This window comes from Giraffa tippelskirchi, chromosome 12 (assembly GCF_054371585.1).
Source record: "Giraffa tippelskirchi isolate mGirTip1 chromosome 12, T2T-mGirTip1v1.2.pri, whole genome shotgun sequence".
Lineage (NCBI taxonomy): Eukaryota > Metazoa > Chordata > Mammalia > Artiodactyla > Giraffidae > Giraffa > Giraffa tippelskirchi.
The window spans coordinates 45,085,488-45,111,329 of NC_137286.1; the positions used below are offsets into that span (position 1 = coordinate 45,085,488).

The 25,842-nt window shown below is 41.1% G+C and overlaps 1 protein-coding gene across 12 annotated transcripts in view; it reads left to right on the forward strand.

The window, feature by feature from the left end:
- The first annotated feature begins 22,681 nt into the window (after positions 1-22,681).
- Positions 22,682-25,842, forward strand: part of BLM (BLM RecQ like helicase) — an 85,926-nt gene continuing 82,765 nt past the window's right edge. For all 12 annotated transcript variants that reach the window (XR_014070466.1, XR_014070470.1, XR_014070467.1 and 9 more), the window contains exon 1: positions 22,682-22,784. The gene's annotated coding sequence lies outside the window, so the exon portion shown is untranslated. The remainder of the gene's footprint in view (positions 22,785-25,842) is intronic.

The window sequence follows — 25,842 nt, forward strand, 5'->3', positions numbered from 1 at the left end:
CTAGGCATAGCTTTAGCTATATCCCACATATTTTGATATGTTGTACTAGCTTCCAGTTTAAGATATCTTAAAATTTCTCTTATGATTGTTTGATTAGTAGTGTGTTGTTTAATTTCCAAATACTTGGGGCTTTTCTAGATTTCTTTTAGAACATACTGCATAAAATATCAGTGCTTTAATAATTATTTGTTATCATCCAGTGTATGGTCTATCTCAAGGAACATCCTATGTGTCCTTGAAAAGAAACCTCTGTATTCTGCAGTTATTGGGTATAGTGTTCTAGACACAGACATGGACAGAAGGAAGACAATGTTAAGACACAGGGAAGACAGGCTTCAGAGGGAACTAACACAGCCAACACCAGGATATCACACTTCCAGCCTCCAGAACAATGAGAAAATAAATTTTTATTGTGTAAGCCACGCAGTCTGAGGTACTTTGTTATGACCCTGCTAGCAAAGTTATATAGCTATTGAGTGTACGTATTTAGGATTATTAAATCTTCTTGATGGATTGAATCTTTAATCAATATGGAATTTCTCTTTATATCTAGTAGTATGCCTCATATTGAAGTCTATTTTGTCTAATATTAACATGACCCTACCAGCTTTCTTTTTTTTTAATTAATTTATTTTTCAACTGGAGGATAATTGCTTTATAATAGTGTGTTGGTTTCTGTCATATATAAACATGAATCAGCCATAGGTATACATATGTCTCCCATCTTCTTGTGTGTTCTTATTTTTGTTTCTATTTCATCTTATTATCTGTATTACATACGCATAATGTATTTTTCCATCCTTTTACTTTTGCTTTATCAGTGTCTGTATGTTTAAAGTATGTCTCTTCAGACAGCAGAGATTTGGGTCATTTGTATCCAATTTGATGATCTCTGCCTTTTAATGGAAGTGTTCAATTCATTTTACAACTAATGTAATTATTGACATGGTTTGGTTTAAATCTACCATCTTGCCATTTGTTTCATATTTGTCCTACCTGATTTTGGCTCTTCTGTCTTCAATTAATTAAATATTTTTAATAGTTTATTTTATTTCCTCTATTTGCTTTTTTAGCTCTACCTTTTTGTACAATATTATCAGTTTAGCTCTAGGGGATTACAACATATATTCTTAATTCATTACATTCTGCAAAGCCAAAGACTCCTTTTCAGCAATGTTTCAGTGAAGTTTTTTGCTGGTAAATTTTGATGTGTATCCCAAGCTTCTGTGGCAGCATGGTTTATCAGGCGTGGTTGCTTTCTTAAGTTGGGTTCCTAAAAGTACATGTTGAAACAGGAGTGAGGTACAAATGATTTATTAAGGAAGTGTTGCTGTCCAAAATCTTGGCTTTCTCTGCCCACCGAAGCCGAATGAAAAATACAGAGACACAGTTTAGAGGGAATAGAAAGCTGGCTTTTATTCTCAGCCAGTGGAGAGGGGAACACGGTAGGCCCATGGCTTAAGAACTGTGCCCCCCTCCATGAGGGGTTTCAGTTCAGTTCAGTTCAGTCACTCAGTCGTGTCCAACTCTTTGCGACTCCATGAACCGCACCACGCCAGGCCTCCCTGTCCATCACCAGCTCCCGGAGTCTAACCAAACCCATGTCCATCGAGTCGGTGATGCCATCCAGCCATCTCATCTTCTGTCATCCCCTTCTCCTCCTGCCCTCAATCTTTCTCAGCATCACAGTCTTTTCCAATGAGTCAGCTCTTCACATCAGGTGGCCAAAGTATTGGAGTTTCAGCTTCAACATCAGTCCTTCCAATGGACACCCAGGACTGATCTCCTTTAGGATGTACTGGTTGGATCTCCTTGCAGTCCCAGGGACTCTCAAGAGTCTTCTCCAACACCACAGTTCAAAAGCACCAATTCTTCGGCGCTCAGCTTTCTTTATAGGTCAACTCTCACATCCATACATGACCACTGGAAAAACCATAGCCTTGACTAGATGGACCTTTGTTGGCAAAGTAATGTCTCTGCTTTTTAATATGCTGTCTAGGTTGGTCGCAACTTTCCTTCCAGGGAGTAAGCGTCTTTTAATTTCATGCCTGCAATCACTGTCTGCAGTGATCTTGGAGCCCAGAAAAATAAAGTCTGACACTGTTTCCACTGTTTCCCCATCTATTTGCATGAAGTGATGGGACCAGATGCCATGCCAGTTTTCTGAATGTTGAGTTTTAAGCCAACTTTTTCACTCTCCTCTTTCACTTTCATCAAGAGGCTCTTTAGTTCTTCTTCACTTTCTGCCATAAGGGTGGTGTCATCTGCATATCTGAGGTTATTGATATTTCTCCCAGCAATCTTGATTCCAGCTTGTGCTTCCTCCAGCCCAGCATTTCTCATGATGTACTCTGCATGTAAGTTAAATAAGTAGGGTGACAATATACAGCCTTGACACACTCCTTTTCCTATTTGGAACCAATCTGTTGTTCCATGTCCAGTTCTAATTGTTGCTTCCTGACCTGCATACAGGTTTCTCAAGAAGCAGATAAGGTGGTCTGGTATTCCCATCTCTTTCAGAATTTTCCACAGTTTATTGTGATCCACACAGTCAAAGGCTGTGGCATAGTCAATAAAGCAGAAATAGATGTTTTTTCTGGAACGCTCTTGCTTTTTCGATGATCCAGCAGATGTTGGCAATTTGATCTCTGGTTCCTCTGCCTTTTCTAAAACCAGCTTGAACATCTGGAAGTTCATGGTTCACGTATTGCTGAAGCCTGCCTTGGAGAATTTTAAGCATTACTTTACTAGCGTGTGAGATGAGTGCAATTGTGCGGTAGTTTGAACATTCTTTGGCATTGCCTTTCTTTGAGGTTGGAATGAAAACAGACCTTTTCCAGTTCTGTGGCCTCTGCTAAGTCTTCCAAATTTGCTGGCATATCGAGTGCAGGACTTTCACAGCATCATCTTTTAGGATTTGAAATAGCTCAACTGGAATTCCATCACCTCCACTAGCTTTGTTCGTAGTGATGCTTCCTAAGGCCCACTTGACTTCACATTCCAGGATGTCTGGCTCTAGGTGAATGATCACACCATCATGATTATCTGGGTCATGAAGATCTTTTTTATACAGTTCTTCTGTGTATTCTTGCCACTTCTTCTTAATATCTTCTGCTTCTGTTAGGTTCCTACCATTTCTGTCCTTTATTGAGCCCATCTTTGCATAAAATGTTCTCTTGTTATCTCTAATTTTCTTGAAGAGATCACTAGTCTTTCCCATTCTATTGTTTTCCTCTATCTCTTGGCATTGATGAGGGGTTTAGGGGCTTATATAAAGCAAGGGCTCACAGTCAGGAGTTGGTGATGAGAAACAAAGGTGATAGGATCTTGATTTCTTCCTCTTGCATTGTTTCAACGAAAGTTATAAACTGGCTGTCAGTTTACTCAATTACAGCAACCCAGTAATTGAGTCTGGCAGTTCGGTGGCTCTGCGGCCTTCTTTCTAATATGTAACTACACGGGGAAGGGTGTTGTAAGGATAAACACCAGGAAGGGGGTGTATTTAGCAAAGAGTCAAGGGAAAATAGATGTGACGTGTAGATCCTGCAGAGTTAAGGGGCAGAAAAGCAAACTTAGTTACCGACATGCAGAGTTAGAAGCAGTTAAAGTAAAAAAAAAAATTAGGAATGTTCAGGCCTGCTCACTGTTCTCTTATATGCTTTGTTCTCAGGAAAGGGAAAGAGAAAAACTCATTCCTCTTTTTTCCTTTTCACGGCAACAGAAGTGTCCCAGGGAAAACAAGGAAAGGATGGAGGAAAGAGGGATGTAAAGGGAAGAAGCCAGGAAGAGTATGAAGTTGGCCAAGCCCCAGCTTCAGCCTGACCCAGGGGGCAGTTCTGAAGGGTAAATTATACCTCATGTAGTTCATCCGTCTTAAACAAGAGATCTGTATTTTCATACTCCTGAACCAGCCAGTAGCCACGGACCCAGTAGGGAGGAGAACACAAACTCTCACGGAATTCCTGTTCCGTTTGTATGATGGTGTTCAAAGTAGCCCCCATAGCCCAAGGGAGAGCCTCTGAATGAAGTCGTAGTTACAAGCCATTAGAAACCCAAGGCATGGAAGCTGGAGGAGGACAAAATAGAAAGGATGAAAGGAACTGATATTGTGATTTATAATAAGAAATATATATTTGGTCTTTGACCCTGTTCCTGGCATAGGGCTCCTAAAATCCTTGGGACTTCCCTATGTGATAAAGATACCATAAAGGTGTCTTTTCAAGTTGTGTTAATGAAGTGACTTGGGAAGCTGTTAGGTCACCTAAGGATGAGCTGGTTGCCAGGGGAACAAACCATGTGATTAGAGGTTTGGAACTTTGAGTTCCACCCCCCTGACCTCCAGAGAGGGGAGAGGAGCTGGAGATTGAGTTCAATCACCAATGGTCAATCATCTAATCAATCATGCCTAGGTAATGAAGGTTCCATAAAAACCCCCAAAGGATAGGATTTGAAGAGTTTCTGGGCTGATGAACATGTGGAAATTCAGGGAGAGGTGCTCAGACAGGGCATGGAAGCTCTGCACCCTGCCCACACACTTTGCCGTGTGCATCTCTTCTATCTGACTGTTTCTGAGTTATGTCCTTTTATAAAACACTGGTAATCTACCAAGTGAAATATTTCTCTGGGTTCTAAGCTGCTCTAGCAAATTAATGAAATCTAAGAAGGGGGTCACAGAAAACTCCAGTCTTGAGTGGTTGGTCGGAAACCCAGGTGAAAACCTGGAATTATGATTGGCATCTGGGGTGCGGGAGAGTCTTGTAAGATTTAGCCTTAAACTGTGGTTATCTATCTTTAGGTAGGTAGTATCAGAAACGAGTTGAATTGTAGCACACACAGCTGATGTGGAAGAATTGCTTGATATATGGGAGGGAAACCACACATCAGAATTAAAATCAGAATCAGAGGGACCCAAGGGGATGGAGGTGAAGCACCAACAGCATTTGCTCTGATAGGACAGTTATGAACAGAAGGCCTTGACAAAATTTCCAAAAAATGCTTTGCACAACTTCAGTAGAGTCAGTTAATACATGATTTCTTTTCAGTGTGTGCCTCTGGGAACATAGTATGAAGTTTCATGGGCCAACCCATTAATATATCAAGATGAGAAAGTCTTGCCTCTTTGATAACTATGCATCTTATACTCCCAAGAACTAAGGGCAAGATCTAGGCCATCTGAGTTTCTGCGTATATACTGGCCAACATAGTTTTTAAGATACTATGTTGTCATTTTACCCCCTTGATTATCTACAGTGAGAGTTGACAGTTAAATTCTTGCTGTTTCTGAAAGACTTCCAGTTTGACCAATGAAGTGTGTGTTCCATTATATTAAAGGATAGTAGTATTTCAAATCTGAGTGTGGTAACTTTTCGCAGCTCTTTGATGATGGGAGTATATTTGATTTTGCACATGATGATATTTTTGTATGTCCCGTGAACATGTATTTATGTGATCAGTATTTGTTCATCTGGATGAAATCAAACAGAATGATCCTGTTGTGGATTGTCCCCTCCCATTATATCCTTAAAAGTGGCTGGCATGACAGTACTACCACTCACGAAACATGTTGGAACACACTGCTAACTTTTATCAGATTTCCTTTATCATACCCCACCGCTTAATTCACCTGAGCCATTCCCACCAATCTTGCCAGTAAAGTGAAGATTCTTGGGCGCCATCAAGTGGCCATCTGGGGAATGAAGGTGAGCTGGTTGAAGACCATTTGGCTCAACCGATTTCCCTGTAAACTTGGAGCCTGGTTTCAGAGCAAAGCAACATTCAAGAAAGTTAAAGTTTCAGAGGAGCTTAGTTGAAAGGTGAAGGAAATAAAGTCATGGCCTGAGAGGAGAGAAAACGGTTGCAGTAGCCATGGCATTTTGACTTGGAGCACGTCATAAGGCTCCTTTAGAAGACAGTTAGAAGGCAGGGAAAGTCATTACGCTAAAGACACTTGGAGACTTTTTTTCACTTTGTTGCTTTCCAGTTGGCCACAAATATGAGCAACCCCAAAGTCAGCTGGAACAAATAAAAATATTGGCAGATTTATATAAAGGGTGTGTGTTTTGAGGAAAGCAGTCCATTCATCACCTATGCAGATGTCACACATCTAAGGGGAACATCGAAGGGGAACAAACACTGGAACCAATGAACAGATCCATCTGTGTAAAAGTCGACAGTAAGACGTCCTTCCATCTTTCTCCTCTGCCCTCCTCAGCCTAGATCACGGTCACAAGAAGGTGGCTGCAGTTCCAAAACAAAATGACTCTGTGGGGGTCTGTGAGGGGGAGTGAAGAAACTTTTCCCAGAAGTTTCCCCAGGAGATTCCTCCCCATATCTCACTGGCAGAACTGTATCCATATTGGACCAATTCCCGTTCAGGGGAATGGTACCCAAGTAATTAAGATTTGCCCCTGGACCGGGAATAGTGGCAGTTTCTAGGGGAGGAGGGATATGTATAGAGATGTCTGCAAGAAATCAAGATTCTGTTAAAAAAAAAAAAAAAGAGGGAAGAAGGGTTGTATAAAGGCAAACAGGTATGTTTTCAAAAACAGTAAGACAAATACGAAGTTTTGAATATGTTGGAGTTGGAAGTGGAATTGCTGGATTTAGTTGGGGACAATGTGTAAGGGTAATATTACCAGCTAAGATGAGTGAAATGGAATGCTAACATACTTGGACAGTAGATAGGAATTGTATTTTGGTTTTCAGAAGGAGTGCTGTACCTGAAGAGGAGCAGACCTCTCCCCGTTTAGAGGTAGTCATGGACAGATGTGAGAGTTGGCTCATAAAGAAGGTGGAACGCTGAAGAATTGATGGTTTCAAACTGTGGTGTTGGAGAAGACTCTTGAGAGTCCCTTGGACTGCAAGGAGATCAAACCAGTCAATACTAAAGGAAATCAACCCAGAATATTCATTGGAAGGACTGGTGCTGAAGCTGAAGCTCCAGTATTTTGGCCACCTGATGTGAGCAGTTGACTCATTGGAAAAGACCCTGATGCTGGGAAAGGTTGAAAGGCAAAAGAAGAGGGCAGCAAAGAATGAGATGGTTAGATAGCAACCCCAACTCAATGGACATGAATTTGAGCAAACTCCAGGAGATAGCGGAGGACAGGGGAGGCTGGTGGGGTACTGTCCATGGGGTCACAAAGAATCTGACATGACTTAGTGACTGAACAATGAACAATAACAAAGACAAAAACAGAAGGAGACTCCAATGAGATAGATGTCCTAGTCACTGTCTATAGTTCTAGACAGAAGACAGTCTAGAGGCACAGCTGGTGCTACCAATTGTATAGAGGATTATAACAGCAATGGGAAATTGTCTGCATTAGTCTTTGTACAACAAATGCAAATTTTGCTTTTTAATGGCGGAAAAGAGTGACATGCTTACTATAGAATCAAGGGTACCTAATGCATGGGCTAACAGGACTGTTTAAGGGAAGAAAAGCCTTTTAGATTTTAAGACCTAGGTAATCATTTAGTGTGGTTAGCTTGAGTTAGATACAGTAGAGGTTTTATATTTGAAGTATAATTTAATATTTACTGTAGGCAAAAGCCAGACATGTCCAAGAAGATATGCATTTGTGAGACTGTGGTGAGCCCAGGTCCCTTGGGGATGGCTACCTCCCTAGAAGAAAATGAACATCTCTTTTTTTTTTTTTACTGATTTGTCATGTCCAACTAATGGTCTTGGGACAGGCATAATTGTAATTTATTTTAGAGTCTTTGTGGTCCTTGACTGCACAAGAAGAAAGAGAATAAGAAATCTCATCTGGGCCTTTTAGTGAGGAGGAGGCCAACAGAAGGCTGTTAACATATTGGATGAGAACAGTTTCCAGGAAACGTTACATTATTTAAATCACTTTTAAGAACTAATACAGGAGTTGCAGGCTGAAACTGCAGATTAAACATGCACATCTAGATTCATTTCCTCTAAAACTCCTGCTAAAATCATAGTAAAGTAATTTTTTAAACGACAATATATCTACAAAGATGAGAGAACAGAGAAGACAGCAGTAACAAAATTTTGGAAGCTAGACAGCAGAAGAGGAATGGGGATTTTTAGCAGATCCTAGAAGAGACAGTTCCTGGACTAGCAGTGGGCAAAAGTGAAAACCAACCCAGTTAATATGGAATTTTGAAAAGGCACAGCCACTGACAGAACCAGGTATCTCTGGAATTGGGAGTAAAGAAGTGTATAAATTAATGAGAATTGGGCAAAAGCAGTTTGAAAGATCCCTAGATCCCCCTATCCCACTGCATACATTTGGGCTGGATTCCACATTACTTCACTCTTTATGACCATATTTTCTTTTAATTCCTTGAGCATGTTTTGTTTTAGGTTTTTGAACATATTTATAATGATTTCCTTAAAGTCTTTGCTAAATTCAGCATCTGGGTCATCTTGCGGTCAGTTTCTATTGCCTCTTTTTTGTTGTTTTTACATGCTTCACATTTCCTTGTTTTTGTTTTTGACATATGTAGAAATTTTAGACAATTTAATGGACACTGGATGGTACATTTTAGAGGCTCTAGATTCTGTTATCTGCTTGACTTCTAGTATCTCTTTTATCCTCAACTTAGTAGCAACCTCTCTCTGGAAAGCCTCAGGTAGTCTTCCTGTATACACGTGCATCCCAGACCTGAGCCAAGGATTCACAGGGGACCCCCCCGCACCACACATATATTTTTGCCTTCCACACTTCATAGCAACATCTTTGTCAGTGCCATGACCTGTAGATTGGAGCTGTTTCAACAACCCTGAGCTCTGATCTCTGTCTCTTCAACTCAGCAAGGCATTCCTACTCTGCTAAGACTTCAGCTTGGTGTGCTATGGTTGAAAACTGTTCCCCAGCAGAGAACAAAAATGATTTGGGGGCACATCTAATGAGTTTCCCTTCTCTCAAGGATCAGTGTCAGGTACTGTCTGTTGTCCAAGGCAAATGAGAATGGTTGCTCGTATTTTTTTGTCCCGTTTTATGGTTGTTTATGGGCGGGAGGCTAATCTGGTACCAAAGATTATATCATAGCTGGAACCCTTCCTTACCTGATATACTTTAAAAAATATATTTATTTATTTGGCTGCACTGGGTCTTAGTTGTGCCAAGCAACTTTACCTGTGACATGTGAACACTTAGTTGTGGCATGTGGGATCCAGTTCCTCAACCAGGGATCAAACCCAAGCCCCCTGCATTGGGAACATGGGTTCTTAGTCATCGTACCACCAGGAAAGCCCCTTACTTGATACATTTTCATTTCTTTCTGTTATCATCCCTTCCCTTCCTCTTCATCAATTTAAGACAGTTCTGTGTTTATTGGCTCAGAGGAAAGATGAAGTCGTAATGAAAGTAGAAAACAATAGTCCAAAAATACAGTTCAAAACAACTAAGCCTATTGAGAAGGTAGGGTTCTCTAAGGAGATCAGATAAAAGCCCCTTAAGCCTTAAGCAGGGAGAAAGAGAAATGAGAGACTGATTTCTAATAGCAATGATGAAGTGGGTTCAAGAAAACAAAGTCCTGGGCTTTCCTGACAGCTCAGTGGTAAAGAATCTGCCTGCCAATGCAGGAGACACAGGTTCAATTCCTGGTCCGGGAAGACATCACATGCCATAGAGCAACTAACCCCATGTGCCACAACTATTGAGCCTGTGCTCTAGAGACTGAGAGCTGCAACTACTGAGCCCTCGTGTCGCAACTACTGAGCCCTCGAGCCACAACTACTGAAGCCAGTGTGCCCTAGAGCCCGTGCCCTGCAACAAGAGAAGCCTGAGCACTGGGACGGAGAGTAGCCCCCTCTCGCTGCACCAAGAGAAAGCCCAAGCACAGCAATGAACACCCAGCGCAGCCAAAAAGAAAAATAAACAAAAGGTTTTTAAAAAGAGTAAAGCGCACCATTGTATCTCTTTATGGAGAGTTTACATCCCTGATTTCATTTAAGCTCATTTCATTTAATGAAAGTCCTTTACCTCATACTCCCTCTGATGCTTCTTCTGACATACAGATGTACCTGCTTGAGGGAAAAAATGCTAATAAAAGTGTACATTTTCTCTGTGCCAGGCATTATTATGCTAAGGGCTTTATGTCACTTAGTCTTCATGCTAAAGCTATGAGATATATACTATCACCTTCATTTTGCAAATGTGGAAATTGGATTTCAGAGTTAGACAATGGATGTGATTTTTAGATTCAAATCCACTAGAAGCTTTGCTTTATATTACTTGCGATCTGTGGAAGAAAACTAGGTTCAAGAGTTCCTACACTAGTAGGAGTGTCTGCGATACGATTCACAAAGTGAGTTTACTTACAATTTAAGTAAACAAATTCCCTTGTATCTGCTACAACAAACATTCGAAGATGAAATGAATAATCTACTTGGCTAAATATTGTATGTTGGGAAGACATCAAACAAAAACTTTGTAGTTAACATTGTTCTTTCTATTCCTTTATCTTTCTGTACTTTAGTTTGGATATTTTCTATTGGTCTGTCTTCATGTTTACTAATCTCTTGCCTCTGCTGTGTCTGGTCTGCTGCTCAGCGCATCTGAATGCTTCCTTTCAGATATTGTTAATCCTAGAATGTTCATTTGGTTTTTATATATTTACACATTCTCTGTTGAAATTTCATAGCTTGCCACCATTTGTTCATTGATCCTACTATTTTCTTTAACATATTTCATTGGTTATTTCATTGTTAAAATTTATTTTATTGACGTATAGTTGCTTTACAATGTGTTAATTTCTGCCATATGGCAAAATGATTCAGTTTTATGTATATACATTCTTTTTCACATTCTCTTCCATCATGGTTTATCACAGGACATGGAATATGGTTCCCTATGCTATGCAGTAAGACCTTGCTGTTTATTCATTGTATAAATAATAATTTGCATCTGCTAATCCCAAACTCCCAATCCATCTCTCCCCTACCCTCCTCTACCCCTTGAAAACCACACGTCTGTTTTCTATGTCTGTGAGTCTGTTTCTATTTCATAAAAGTTTATTTGTGTCATGTTTGAGGTTCCAAATATAGGTGATATCATATGGTATTTTCCTTTCTTTCTGACTTACTTCACTCAGTATGATAACTTCCTAGTCTATCCACGTTGTGGCAAATTGCATCATTTCATTCTTCTTTATGGCTGAGTATTATTCCAATGTATATATATGCCACATCTTTATTCATCTATCAATGGGTGTTTGATTGCTTCCATGTCTTGGCTATTGTACATAGTGCTGCATTGAACATTGAGGTACATATATGTTTTTGAATTATATTAATAGGTTTTTTTCTGAATATGTGCCTAAGACTGTGATTGCAGTATCATATGACAACTTTATTTTTAGTTTTTGGAGGAACCTCAGTATTTTCTGTAATAAAAATACAGCTGGACCAGTTTATATTCCCTTAAATGGTTATTTTAAAGTCCTTGATATCCAGATCAGATATGGGTCTACTTCTATTGCCTCATTTTCCCTCTTGATTATCAGTCACATTGTCCAGTTGTATTAGTTTCCCACTACCAGTTAATAAATTAGTACAAATTTAGAAGTCTAAGACTACAGTGATTTATTATCTTACAGTTCTGGGGGTCAGAAATCCAAAATCAGTCTCACTGGGCTAGAGTCAAGGTGTCAGCAGGGTGGGTCCCTTCTGGAAACTGTAGGGAAGACTCCTTTTCCTTGTCTTTTTTGACTCTGATGGCCACCTGCATCCTCAGGCTTGTGACCTCCTGTTCACATAACTCCAAACTTTCATTTCCATCTTTCCACCTACTACTGACTCTGACCTTGTGATTTTATTGGGCCCACCTGGATAAGCCACGATACTCTTTCCATCTCAAGGTCCTGAATCACATCAGCAGAGTCCCTACAGGTTCTAAGAATTAGGACAGATACATCTTTGGGAGGACATTGCTCAGTCTACCATACTGGCTTTTTCTGTGACTTGTAACTTTTTTATCATATGCCAAATATTGTATATGAAACAATTACAGACACTGAAGTTAACCATATTCCCCACTAGTGTGCGTGTGTGTGCTCAGTTGTGTCCGACCCTTTGTGACCCCATGGACTGTAGCCCGCCAGGCTCCTCTGTCCATGGGGTTTTCCAGGCAAGAATAGTGGAGTGGGTTGCCATTTCCTACTCCAGGGGATCTTTCCAACCCAAGGGTCAAACCCATGTCTCTTGCATCTCCTGCATTGGCAGGCAGATTCTTTACCAACTGGGCCGGCTGGGAAGCCCATTTTCCCCTAGAGGGTTGACTTATTCTCTGTTAGACAATACATCTTAAAGGGATGGATGCCTCAGTGAAATCAGGAACTGAGCTGAGTTGGGGTGAGCTGCAGCTTTAGTTGGATCCAGTCCACCTCTGATTTTAGTTATCTTGAGTGTGAGATCTATCTTGTGTTTTTGCAGGTTCTTCTCCCCAGTGAGACTTCACCCTCCAAACACCAAACGACTGTAGACCTTATGCTACCTTTCCAGCCCAGGCCCCCAGCCAGGCCCTACCTCAGCCCCACCATCATCAACCCCTAGTCTACCCTATCACTCAGCAAATATCCCATAGGAAAAAGAGTCTTGCATCTAGAGTCTAGTCTATAGTAGGAGCCTGAGTGACCTCAATAGTTCAGTGTAAACCAAACCCAATCTTTAGCACGGCAGTGACTCAGGGGAAAAAATGACCAACAGTCTCAGCTCATCTATAATGAGATCTTCCTTCTCTGCTCCTACTGCTCTCTGAAGTCTTTTTTAAATTTGATTTGATTTTATTTATTTTGGCTGTGCTGGGTCTTCATTGCTGCTTGGTCTTTTCTCTAGTTGTGAGGAGCTATGGATACTCACTAGTTGCAGTTCATGGACTTCTCATTGCAGTGGTTTCTCTTGGTGTGGAGCACAGGCTCTAGGGCATGTGGGCTTCAGTAGTTGCCATATGTGGGCTCAATAGTTTCTGCTCTTGGGCTCTAGAGCACAGGGTCAATAGTTGTGGCTCACAGGCTTAGTTACTCTGAGTCATGTGGGATCTTCCCGACCCAGGGATCGAACCCATGTCTCCTGCACTGCCTGCTGCTGCTGCTGCTGCTGCTAAGTCGCTTCAGTTGTGTCCGACTCTGTGCGACCCCATAGATGGCAGCCCACCAGGCTCTGCCATCCCTGGGATTCTCCAGGCAAGAATACTGGAGTGGGTTGCCATTTCCTTCTCCAGTGCATGAAAGGGAAAAGTGGAAGTGAAGTCGCTCAGTCGTGTCCGACTCTTAGCGACCCCATGGACTCTAGCCTACCAGGCTCCTCCGTCCATGGGATTTTGCAGGCAAGAGTACTGGAGTGGGGTGCCATTGCCTTCTCCACCTGCACTGGCAGGTGGATTCTTTACCACTGAGTCACCAGAGAAACCCTCTGATGTCTTTTAAATTGTGAGTTTTGCAATTTATCTTTTTTTTTTTTTTTGCAATTGTTGCTGCACAAATGAAGACCTACTGATACTGACTACATCCTACACAGAAGCAGAAGTTCTTCATGGATAACATTGAATATTCTGGGAATAACTTTGTAGTTACCACCAGATATCTCAGAAAGCTTCTTGCATCTTCTTAGCAAACATAACAAAAGACAGACTATGCATAACTTTAAATTTAATTAAGATCTTCTTCCATCTACTTGGTCTCTTGACTGTGTTCTGTTTACTTTCCTCCCAAGTGGTCAGAAGTGTAAATATACTTATCTTACATACTTTGAAAATTTAATGTATTTGGTATAATAGGATTTGTTCTTACTAAGGCTTATACAATACCATTGCAACCTCTAGCTTTTTATTTTAAATTATGTAATTAATACTATTAAAGGTTACCATTCCCAAATGTACAAATGTAAAAAGATATGAAAGGATATATAGTGAAGCTATGGAAGCTGCTATTTTACGCATAACATGTGTAGCTGAGGCCACTGGCTTCTTGGAAAATGCCTCTAGGTGGAAAGGGGTTGCTCTGTTTTCTTAGATTCTGCATTCGTCTATTTAATGTCTACTAATCACAAGGCCAAACTAACAGCCAAATTTGCCTAGCGCTCCTCTGGGATCTAAATCAAGGCCAGGTACCAGACATTTAGGGACAGCCCCAAAGCCCTAAAGTTCAAAAGAATTCTTTAAACTAGCTGATGCTAAACTATTGGGTTGGAAGTTTCTTAGAACCTCTTGGCTAACCCACTATATTCCCTGATATACCTGCCCTTTCCTGGAGAAACCCTGGTAAAGGCTTTGACTGAGGCATTCCCCTTGCTCCTTTCTGACTCCTGACCAAACCTGGTGCTTCCTCATGTGGCCCCATGTGGTGTTCCTTGGGAAACATAAGTAATAAATTCTTCTTCGAATGGCATGACTTCTTTCCATGCCATCACTCAGTCACTTTCAAAAATTAAAATTCTGCAGTTATACTTGAGACAAGAACTGCCACTGCTGAGTTCTCAGACCTGGAATACCAGCCTTGTGCCTGTATGTGTGTCTGTGTGTGTGTTAAAGCATATGTGATATAAAATTTACCATATTGACCATTTCTAAATATACAGTTGCATGGCATTAATTACATTTGCATTGTTGTGCACCCATCACTACTGTCCAACTGAAGAACTTATCACCACCCCAAATAGAAACACTGTTTAATAACAGTAACTCCTCATGACACCTCTTCACCCCCAAATCCTAATAACCATTATTCTACTCTCTCTCTCTGAATTCTAAGTACCACATATAAGTGGAATCATAAAATATTTGTCCTTTTGTGACTGACATTTCATTTAGTATAATGTTTTTGAAGTTCATTCATCAGTTCAGTTCAGTTGCTCAGTCATGTGCGACTCTTTGTGACCCCATGGACTGCAGCATGCCAGGCTTCCCTGTCCATCACCAACTCCCAGAGCTTATTTAAACTCATGTCCATCAAGTCGGTGATGCCATCCAACCACCTCATCCTCTGTCGTCCCCTTCTCCTGCTGCCTTCAATCTTTCCCAGCATCAGGGTCTTTTCCAATCAGTCACTTCTTCACATCAGGTGGCCATAGTACTGGAACTTCAGCTTCAGCATCAGTCCTTCCAATGTATATCCAGGACTGGTTTCCTTTAGGTGGTTTGATCTCCTTGCAGTCCAAAGGACTCTCAAGAGTCTTCTCCAACACCACAGTTCAAAAGCACCAATTCTTCGGCGCTCAGCTTTCTTTATAGTCCAACTTTCACATCCATAGATGACTATTGGAAAAACCATAGCTTTGACTAGATGGACTTTTGTTGGCAAAGTAATGTCCCTGCTTTTTAATATGCTGTCTAGGTTGGTCACAACTTTTCTTCCCAGGAGCAAGCATTTTTTAATTTCACAGCTGCAGTCACCATCTGCAGTGATTTTGGAGCCCCCCAAAATAAAGTCTGTCATTGTTTCCATTGTTTCCTCGTCTATTTGCTATGAAGTGATGGGACTGGATGCCACAATCTTAGTTTTCTGAATGTTGAGTTTTAAGCCAACTTTTTCACTCTCCTCTTTCACTTTCATCAAGAGGCTCTTTAGTTCTTCTTTGCTTTCTGCCATAATGGTGGTGTCATCTGCATATCTGAGATTATTGATATTTCTCCTGGTAGTCTTGATTCCAGCTTGTACTTCATCCAGCCCAGGATTTCTCAAGATGTACTCTGCATATAAGTTAAATAAGCAAGGTGACAACATACAGCCTTGACGTACTCCTTTCCTGATTTGGAACCAGTCTGTTGTTCCATGTCCAGTTCTAACTGTTGTTTCTTGACCTGCATACAGATTTCTCAGGAGGCAGATAAGATGGTCTGGTATTCCCATCTCTTTCAGAATTTTCCACAGTTTGTTGTGATCCACACAGTCAAAGGCTTTGGCATAGTCAATAAGGCAGAAGTAGATGTTTCTCTGGAACTCTCTTGCTTTTTCGATGATCCAACGGATGTTGGCAATTTTATCTCTGGTTCCTCTGCCTTTTCTAAATCCAGCTTGAACATCTGGAAGTTCATGGTTCACATACTGTTGAAGCCTGGCTTGGAGAGTTTGAGCATTACTTTGCTAGTGTGTGAAATGAGTGCAATTGTGCGGTAGTTTGAGCATTCTTTGGCATTGCCTTTCTTTGGGATTGGAATGAAAACTGACCTTTTCCAGTTCTGTGGCCACTAATGAGTTTTCCAGATTTCCTGGCATATCGAGTGCAGCACTTTCACAGCATCATCTTTGAGGATTTGAAATAGCTCAACTGGAATTCCATCACCTCCACTAGCTTTGTTCATAGTGATTCTTTCTAAGGTCCACTTGACTTCACATTCCAGGATGTCTGGCTCTAGGTGAGTGATCACACCATCATGATTATCTGGGTTGTGAAGATCTTTTTTGTACAGCTCTTCTGTGTATTCTTGCCACCTCTTCTTAATATCTTCTGCTTCTGTTAGGTCCATACCGTTTCTGTCCTTTATCGAGCCCATCTTTGCATGAAATGTTCCCTTGGTATCTCTAATTTTCTTGAAGAGATCTCTAGTCTTTCCCATTCTGTTGTTTTCCTCTATTTCTTTGCATTGATCACTGAGGAAGGCTTTCTTATCTCTCCTTGCTATTCTCTGGAACTCTGCATTCAGATGGGAATATCTTTCCTTTTCTCCTTTGCTTTTCACTTCTACTTTCTTTATTTTGTTACGTTTCTCTCATTGCACACTAAACATTATATTTTGGTTTTTCCTTTTCAAAGTTGAATACCATGCCGTTTAAATTAGTTACACTTAATATGATTATAATATTTCTAATGCTAGTTCCCATCCCATTGTTATTTTGTATTCTTGCCTCATGCTTTTGTCCAATGAAGTGTTTTTGTTGAGTTTTGTGAAATATTCTTGTGGTATATTAATTGGAATTTTATTAGACTCACTAATAAAGGAAGAAATATCTTTGCTATATTTAAACCTTTCTTTTAAGAATATGAAATATATTCCTCAATCCAAATCTTTCTTTATTCTTCCCAGTAATATTTGGTCATTTTCTTTATATCATGAAGATGTATGTCTTTGCATTGATCACTGAGGAAGGCTTTCTTATCTTTCCTTGCTATTCTTTGGAACTCTGCATTCAAATGGGCATATCTTTCCTTTTCTCCTTTGCCTTTTGCATCTTTTCTTTTCTCAGCTGTTTGTAAGGGCTCCTCAGACAACCAATTTGCCTTTTTGTATTTCTTTTTCTTGGGGATGGTCTTGATCCCTGTCTCCTACACAATGTCATGAACCTCCGTCTATAATTCTTCAGACACTCTGTCTATCAGATCTAAGTCCTTGAATCTATTTCTCACTTTCACTATATAATCGTAAGGGATTTGATTTAGGTCATACCTGAATGGTCTAGTGGTTTTCCCTACTTGTTTCAATTTAAGACTGAATTTGGCAACAAAGAGTTCATGATCTGAGCCACAGTCAGCTCCCGGTCTTGTTTTTGCTGACTGTATAGAGCTTCTCCATCTTTGGCTGCAAAGAATATAATCAATCTGATTTTGGTGTTGACCATCTGGTGATGTCCATGTGTAGAGTCTTCTCTTGTGTTGTTGGAAGAGGGTGTTTGCTATGACCAGTGCGTTCTCCTGGCAAAACTCTGTTAGCTTTTGACCTGCTTTATTTTGTACTCCAGGGCCAAATTTGCCCATTATTCCAAGTATCTCTTGACTTCCTACTTTTGCATTCAAGTCCCCTATAATGAAAAGGACATCTTTTGAGGGGTGTTAGTTCTAGAAAGTCTTGTAGGTCTTCAGAGAACCATTCGACTTCAGCTTCTTCAGCATTGCTGGTCAGGACGTAGGCTTGGATTACTGTGATATTGAATGGTTTGCCTAGGAAACGAACAGCGATCATTCTGTCGTTTTTGAGATTGCATCCAAGTACTGCATTTTGGACTCTTTTGTTGACTATGATGACTACTCCATTTCTTCTAAGGGATTCTTGCCCACAGTAGTAGATATAATGGTCATCTGAGTTAAATTCACCCATTCCAGTGGAAGTCAAGAGATACCTGGAGTAACAGGCAAATTTGGCCTCAGAGTACAAAACAAAGCAGGCCAAAGGCAAAAAAGTTTTGCCAAGAGAACGCACTGGTCATAGCAAACACCCTCACCCATCTTGCCTTTTAAGATGGCTGAGTAGAAGAACATGCACTCATCTTCTCCTGGGAGAACTCCAAAATTACAACTTGCTGCTGAACAACCATCATCAGGAGAATGTTGGATCACACCAAAAAAGATACCCCACATCCAAGGGCAAAGGAGAAGCCCCAGCGAGACAGTAGGAGGGGCGAAATCGCATTTAGAATCAAACCCCATACCTACCAGAGACGATTGGAGGGCTCTAACAAACCTGGTGAACACCAGGACACAGAGACCCCACAGAGACTGAGCCAGAACTGTGTTTTAGTGTCTCCTGTGGAGGTATGGGTCAGCAGTGGACTGATGCAGAGGTAGGGGCTCTGGGTGCAGTAGACCTGAGTGCAGCATAAGCCCTCTTGGAGGAGGTCACCATTAACCCCACCACAGAGCCGCCAGAACTTACACAGGACTGGGGAAACAGACTCTTGGAGGACACAAACAGAACCTTGTGTGCCCCGGGACCCAGGAGAAAGGTGCAGTGACCCCATAAGAGACTGACCCAGACTTGCCTGTGAGTGTTCAGGAGTCTCAGGCAGAGGCATGGGTTGGCGGTGGCCTGCTGTGGGGTAGGGGGCACTGAGTGTGGCATTGCACACATGGGACCTTTTGAAGGAGGTTGCCATTATCTTCATTACCTCCACCACAGTTTGGCCTCAGGTCAAACAACAGGGAGGGAACCCAGCCCCGCCCATCAACAGAAAAGTGGATGAAAGATTTATTGAGCATGGCCCCGCCCATCAGAACAAGACTCAGTTTCCGCCTCAGTCAGTCTCTCCCATCAGGAAGCTTCCCTAAGCCTCTTATCCTTATCCATCAGAGGGCAGACAGAATGAAAACCACAGTCACAGAAAACTAACCAATCTGATCACATGGACAACAGCCTTGTCTAACTCAATGAAATTATGAGCCATGCTGTGTAGAGCCACCCAAGACAGACGGGTCATGGTGCAGAGTTCTGACAAAACGTGGTCTACTGGAGAAGGGAATGGCAAACCACTTCAGTATTCTTGCTTTGAGAACTCCATGAATAGTATGAAAAGTTCATTCATGTTGTGGCATATTGGCATATATCAGAATTTCATTCCTTCTTAAGATCAAATAATATTCCTTTGCATGTATATACCACATTTGTTTATGCATTCATCTGCCAATGGACACTTGGCTTCTTTCCACATTTTGGCTATTGTGAATAATGCTGCTATGAGCTTTGGTGTACAAGTATCATTCTCTACATAAGAGCCAGAAAGAATTTTCTAAAATGTAAATTTATTCAGTCCTTATAAAAACCTTCTATGGTAATGGTGAATTAAACCACAATGAGATAACATAGAATAACTACAGATAGCTAAAATGAAAAAGATTGACAATTCCCAGTGTTGGCAAGGATGCAGAAAGTAAGAAACTCATATGGCGGTGGTGGGAGTGTCAAATGGTACAATCACTTTGAAAACAAGTCCGTTTTCACCAAAGTTACTCCATGACTCAGAAATTCCATTCCTTGATACTTACCAAGAAAAATTAATACATTTATTCACAAAAAGATTTATACAAAGGCATCCATAGAAGCTTTATAATAGGCAAAGGGAAAAAATTAAAATGACCATCAGCAGATGAATGGATAAATAAACTGTAGTGAGTTCACACATCTGCAGACTATTGTTAAAGAGTAATTTTAAAAATCTAGTTTACTCAGCCATTAAAAAGAATACATTTGAATCGGTTCTATTGAGATGGATGAACCTGGAGCCCATTATACAGAGTGAAGTAAGCCAGAAAGAAAAACACCAATATAGTATACTAATGCATATATATGGAATTTGAAAGATGGTAACGATAACCCTATATGCGAGACAGAATAAGAGACATAGACGCATAGAACGGTCTTATGGACTCTGAGGGAGAAGGTGAGGGTGGGACATTCTGGGAGAATAGCATTGAAACATGTATATTATCATATGTGAAACAGAACACCTTTCCAGGTTCGATGCATGAGACAAATGCTCAGGGCTGGGGCAATGGGATGACCCAGAGGGATGGGATGGGGAGGGAGGTAGGAGGGGGGTTCAGGATGGGGAACACATGTAAACCCATGGCTGATTCATGTCAATGTATGGCAAAAACCACTACAATATTGTAAAGTAATTAGCCCCCAACTAAAATAAATAAATTTATTTTAAAAAAAAATGAAAATGTTACAAAGAAAAAAAAAATCTAGTTTAATCAAGGCTCTCACACAGATATAAAATGAACATATCAAAGGTTTTATTAATATTTAAGTCATTAATTATTGAGATCCAGGAAGATATTAATACCAAGTTCAAAGAAAAGTTCAAAGTACTGCAGGCAGGCACATAATAAATGAGGAATAATGAAATGTTTTACAAATAGATGCAAAACCTGGCAGAACTGATCAAACCCACAGTGCAATAATAAAATACATTGCACTCAACACAATTTGCATTTCTATACACAATGATAGATTTTTTTAAAAAACTAAGTTATTTCCATGACAATGAAAGGTATGGAACACTCATCAAGTCAGATATCCCAGAAGAGTGTGCTAGCAGCACCATGGTTTCACCGGATACTCAAGTTTTAAACCATTTCAGAACTCATGTTTTTAGACCATTTAAAAATTTTCCAGTTTTCCTCTACATTACACAGTAATAAAAGAGAATGAACTACTGGTACACAGACAGATGAAGCTTGAAGATACTATGTTCAGGAAAAAAAAAAGGGCAGAAATTAACTCCACAAAGGAAGTTCCACCAGGGAATCTTATGGGGTGCTGGAAATGGTATATAACTTGAGTGGTGGAGATACATTTATTTATATATATGTATACATAGCTATATACATATATATAAAATCATTGATTTTACTTAAGAGTAGTACACAAACGTCTCCCTATCTCACTTGCCCCCAAAACCAACAATTGCTATTTGTCTTCAGAGTGAAGTCCAAACTGAGGTGTGTCATCTGTTTCCTCTAATGTGTAATTTCTCTCTATTTCTCCCTTTTCTGATAGTTTCTTAAAACTACCTTACATAGTTTTTCGTCTTCCGGCCTTTGCCTACAGATCACACATGCTATTTATCTCTCAGCTATCAGCACACCTTTTGAAATCCTCACCTAACCTGACAAATCTGCCCTCCTAGGTACCTCTGTAACATAGGTCAGCATTGTTACCGCTTGTGTTGCCTTCATAAAGTGTACAAGTGTCTGCCTCCTCAAAAGATGTCTAAAAGAATGTATGCTCCATAAGAACACTCTCCAGGGCCTGGCACAATGCCTGGCACTGGACAAGAGCACAAAGTTGAAAGACAGTGAAGAGAAAAGCAAAAGGAGAATTCAGGCAGTGTGTGGTTTAGGCGATTTTAGCTGAGCGTCAGACTTTATTGAATTCTGAGAGAGGATCCTACTTGTGGTACCCTTTGAATTTAAAAGTTACCACTTTATTCTTTTGGTAAATTATTCACTCTTTGTTCTTTATCCCTATCCTGCTTCCTGTTTGATCATTTTGCTATTTGCTCTTGCTTTTTTCCTAGAGTATTTCAACAGCGATGTGTTCTGATTGTCTCGTTCAGCTTTGTTTCTGAACATTTAAAAAACAGATTTAGATAGCTAATGGGAAGCTGCTGTTATAGCATAGTGAGCTCAACTCTGTTCTCTGTGATGACCTACAGGGGTGCCATAGGGGTGGGGATGAAGGAGGGAGAGTCAAGAGAAAGGGGATATGTGTATACATACAGCTGATTCAATTTTGTTGTACAGCAGAAACTAACACAACATTGTAAAGCCATTTTACTCTAATTTTAGAAAAAGGAAAAAAACCTAGCATATTTCACTCACAAAATAGGACTGAAACAGATTTTTCAGTGTTTTTTTTTTTTTAAGGAGAAATAAAATTAATTTTTTTAGGAAGTAAAGAAAATCTGGCATCAGAGGGCCCACAGTCCCCTGATGGAAAAAAATCACCTGGAACCTCAGCACGGGTTTTCACTCAGCTACTGCACATATCCCTGGATGCATATGAGTTTGACACCCTTTTCTCCATCAATGACAATCTCCAGTTGCTCACTCAGAAGATACTGTGTGGGGTAGAGGCCAGCGTTACCAAGCAGGTGGAGAGGACTGGAGTCAAAGTCTCAGAGACAGAACCAAAAAGACCGGAGCGCAGAGTCTTGGCGGGGCCTATGGGAACTCAAAAATCTCAGGCTCCCCTTAAACGCGGGGGTTTTCAATTCAGCCACAGTCGGGTTCCGGGAGCCTTTCTCATTGACAGCCTTTTGCAACACACTTTTAATTCACTAAAAACAAAGGACTCTGCCAAGGCCGGAAGCCCGGGGGATTAACCGTAGTCACCTGACCTCGAATTCCGGGCTCTGATTGGGCTATGGGAATACGTGCCCCTCTCGGCCCTGTACGTGGATCCCTCCCCAGCAGCCCACGGGGCGGGGGACAGGTGCCACCGAGGGACAGTATTGGTCGGCTTCTTCTGGACGCAGCCAATCGGAATCTGTCGGCTTCCGGCGCGAAATGAGCTGGCGCGGGGCGCCGGGGCTGTGGCCGCGACGCGGGTAGTTTAGATCCTGGTTCCGCCCGCTTCCAGACTGTAGGAGAGGTGAGTTCCCGCGCACGCTGACTTACGCGTTGTCCGCCTGGCCCAGCTCCGTTCCTGGCCAGCCGGCCCAGGGATGGAGAGGGAGGTCTCTCCGGTTCCTCCCGTTGTCTGCCTCCGTTCGGCTAGGCCAGAGTCCGGAGTCCTCCGGTCCCGCGAGCAGCGTGAGGGAGAAGAGACGCACAGGGATCCTCAGATGCGGAAACAGAGGCCCGGGGGCGGAGGCTGACTTTTCCAGGCTGTCCCAGGGCGTCGGGGGCAGAGCCAGCCTAGCACCCACCATGTTGCCTACCCTGATGCCTGGCACAGAACAGTCACTGTCTAGATTTCTGGCACTACCCCGTTTCTCTACCGAGGGAAAACCAAAACATTGTACTTTTCTAAATGACCTTCCACAATCATGAGCCAGGCAGTGGTGTTTTGAGCGTCTGCTGTGTACCATGTGCCCGGCACCCCTTTATCTTAAAACTGTAGCTTACTCCCAGCAAAGGGAAATGCTTAAGGGCACAGACTGTATCAGATTTCCTGAGTTCAGAGGCCGGCCTCTGCACATACTAGGTCTGTGACTCTCAAACTCTTACTTAAAAAGTGCCTCAGTTTCCTTCTCATATGAAGGAGATGACCTGTTTTACATCTTGGAGTTTTTGTTAGTATTGAACCGTCTTGATGCTGTATATGCCGGTAAATGCTTCATAGAGTACTTACTACTTAGTAAGGGTTCTTTTATCACCACCCAGAGAACTAGATAGGATTGTTCTCACTTTAGCCATTGAGACTAGAGCACAAACAAGTGTCTTTGTGAAAGGGCGTTTGGTGATTAAATGCTAGAGATAGGATTTGAATTAGAAACTGCCAGACCCCAACACCTTGCACAACTGGGGGATTCCTCCTGTACCCCTTACTTGCCCTTAGGTTACTTGGGACTTTGGACATCTAATGGCCTGAAAAGGAGCAGGTACCTGACAGCTTGGGCTTCCCTGGTGGTAAAGAATCTTCCTGCCAATGCAGGAGATGTGAATTTGATCCCTAGGTTGGGAAGATACCCTGGGGAAGGAAATGGCAACCCACTCCAGTATTCTTGCTTGGGAAATCCCATGGATGGAGGAGCTTAGCTTGGCGGGCTACAGTCCATGGGTTCGCAAAAGAGTCGACCACAAGTTATGGAGAAAAACAACAGCCTGACAGCTCCTGGTGCCACAACGTAGATAAATAGCACTCCTGTGCCCCTGTCAAGAGTAGGGAGCAATTTATGTAACTGATTCACTTTATCGTACAGCAGAAACTAACTCAACATTGTAAAGCAATTAGACTTCAATTTAAAAAAAAAAAGGTTAAGGGACATGGTGAGAGAGCCGAAATTGGGGAAGGGAGAGGCAGAGTATTCTGTGTGAAATAATGAATAGAATTAAATTGAAACAACATTTAGTTAGCCGGGCTGCTGACTGTCAAAAAGTAACTTATGGTCTAGTAGGAGGAGAGGAAATTTCTGGATCCTGAATCATTTTCAGTGTCCCCATGATAACCACCTTATGCATAGTATTTCTCATCCTCCCAGCAACTGGGAGCTATTGCCTTCATTTTACTGATGAGGAAACCCAGGGTTTAAAAATTGGAAAAAGACTGTATTGTTAGATGTGCAGTAAAAGAACAATGTGCAGGGAAATTATACACATCCACTTTAGGATAGTCACAATCTCTGAAGAGGAAGATAAGAGAAGTGAATAGGATTTTTAATATATCTGAAATGTTTTATGCCTTTAAAAGAGAAATAGGGTAGAGTTTGGACTTTCCTCGTGGCTCCGTGGTAGAGAATTCACCTGCCAATACAGGAAATGCAGGTTTGATCCCTGGTTCTGGAATATTCCCCTGGAGATACCCACTCCAGTATTGCCTGGGAAATCTCATGGACAGAGGAGCTTGGCGGGCTACAGTCCATGGGTTCTAAACAACAACAGGACAGAACTTAAATTCTTAAATTTGGTTGGTGGGTACATGGAAATTGTTCTATTTTCTGTACCTTTTTGTATGTTTGAAATATTAAAAAAAAAAAATTTAAGGAAATATATAAAATTAAATATAAACACTCTATTAAGTATAGTAGTACTAGTTAGCTATATATTTTAATATGTAATATTTTTCTTTGAAGTATAGTTGATTTACAGTATTGTATTTGTTTCAGGTATACAGCATAGCAATTCAGTATTTTTGCAGATTATACTCCATTAAATGTTATTACAGGATAATGGTCTAAGTTCACCCATATTGCTGCAAATGGCAGAATTTCATTTTTTTTTATGGCTGAGTATTATTTATTTCTGTGTGTGTGTATGTATACACCAATCTTTTTTATCCATTCATCTGCTAATAGGTTACTTCGATGTTTTGGCTGTTGTAAATAGTGCTGCTATGAACATTGGGGTGCATGTATCTTTTTGAATTAGTATTTTCATTTTTTTCTAGATATATGCCCAGAAGTGGAATTGCTGGATCACACAGTAGTTCAGCTTTTGAGGAACCTCCATATTGCTTTGCTTGATGGCTACATCATTCCCATCAATAGTATACAAGGGCTCGCTTTTCTCCACTTTCTCTCCTACATTTCTTGTCTGTAGACTTTTTGATGACAGCCATTCTGACTGATACCTTGAGTCAGATATCACTGATATTATGAAGTGTTATCTCATTGTTTTGACTTGCATTTTCTCTCATAATTAGCAGTATTGAGCATCTTTTCATGTACTTGTTAGCCATCTGTATGTCTTTGAAAAATGTCTAAGTCTTCTGCCCATTTTTTGATTGGGTTTTTTGTTTACTTAGCACCAGTTGTTGAGGAGACTCTTCTCCATTGTATATTGTTGCCTTCTTTATTATAAATTAATTGATCACAGATGTGTGGGTTTATTTCTGGGCCCTCTATCCTGGTGCATTGATCTATGAGTCTGTTCCTATGCCAGTACTGTGCTGTTTTGATTTCTGTGGCTTTGTAGTATAGTCAGAAGTCTGGGAGAGCAATACCTCCAGCTTTGTTCTTTTTTCTCAGAATTTCTCTGGCAATTTGGGG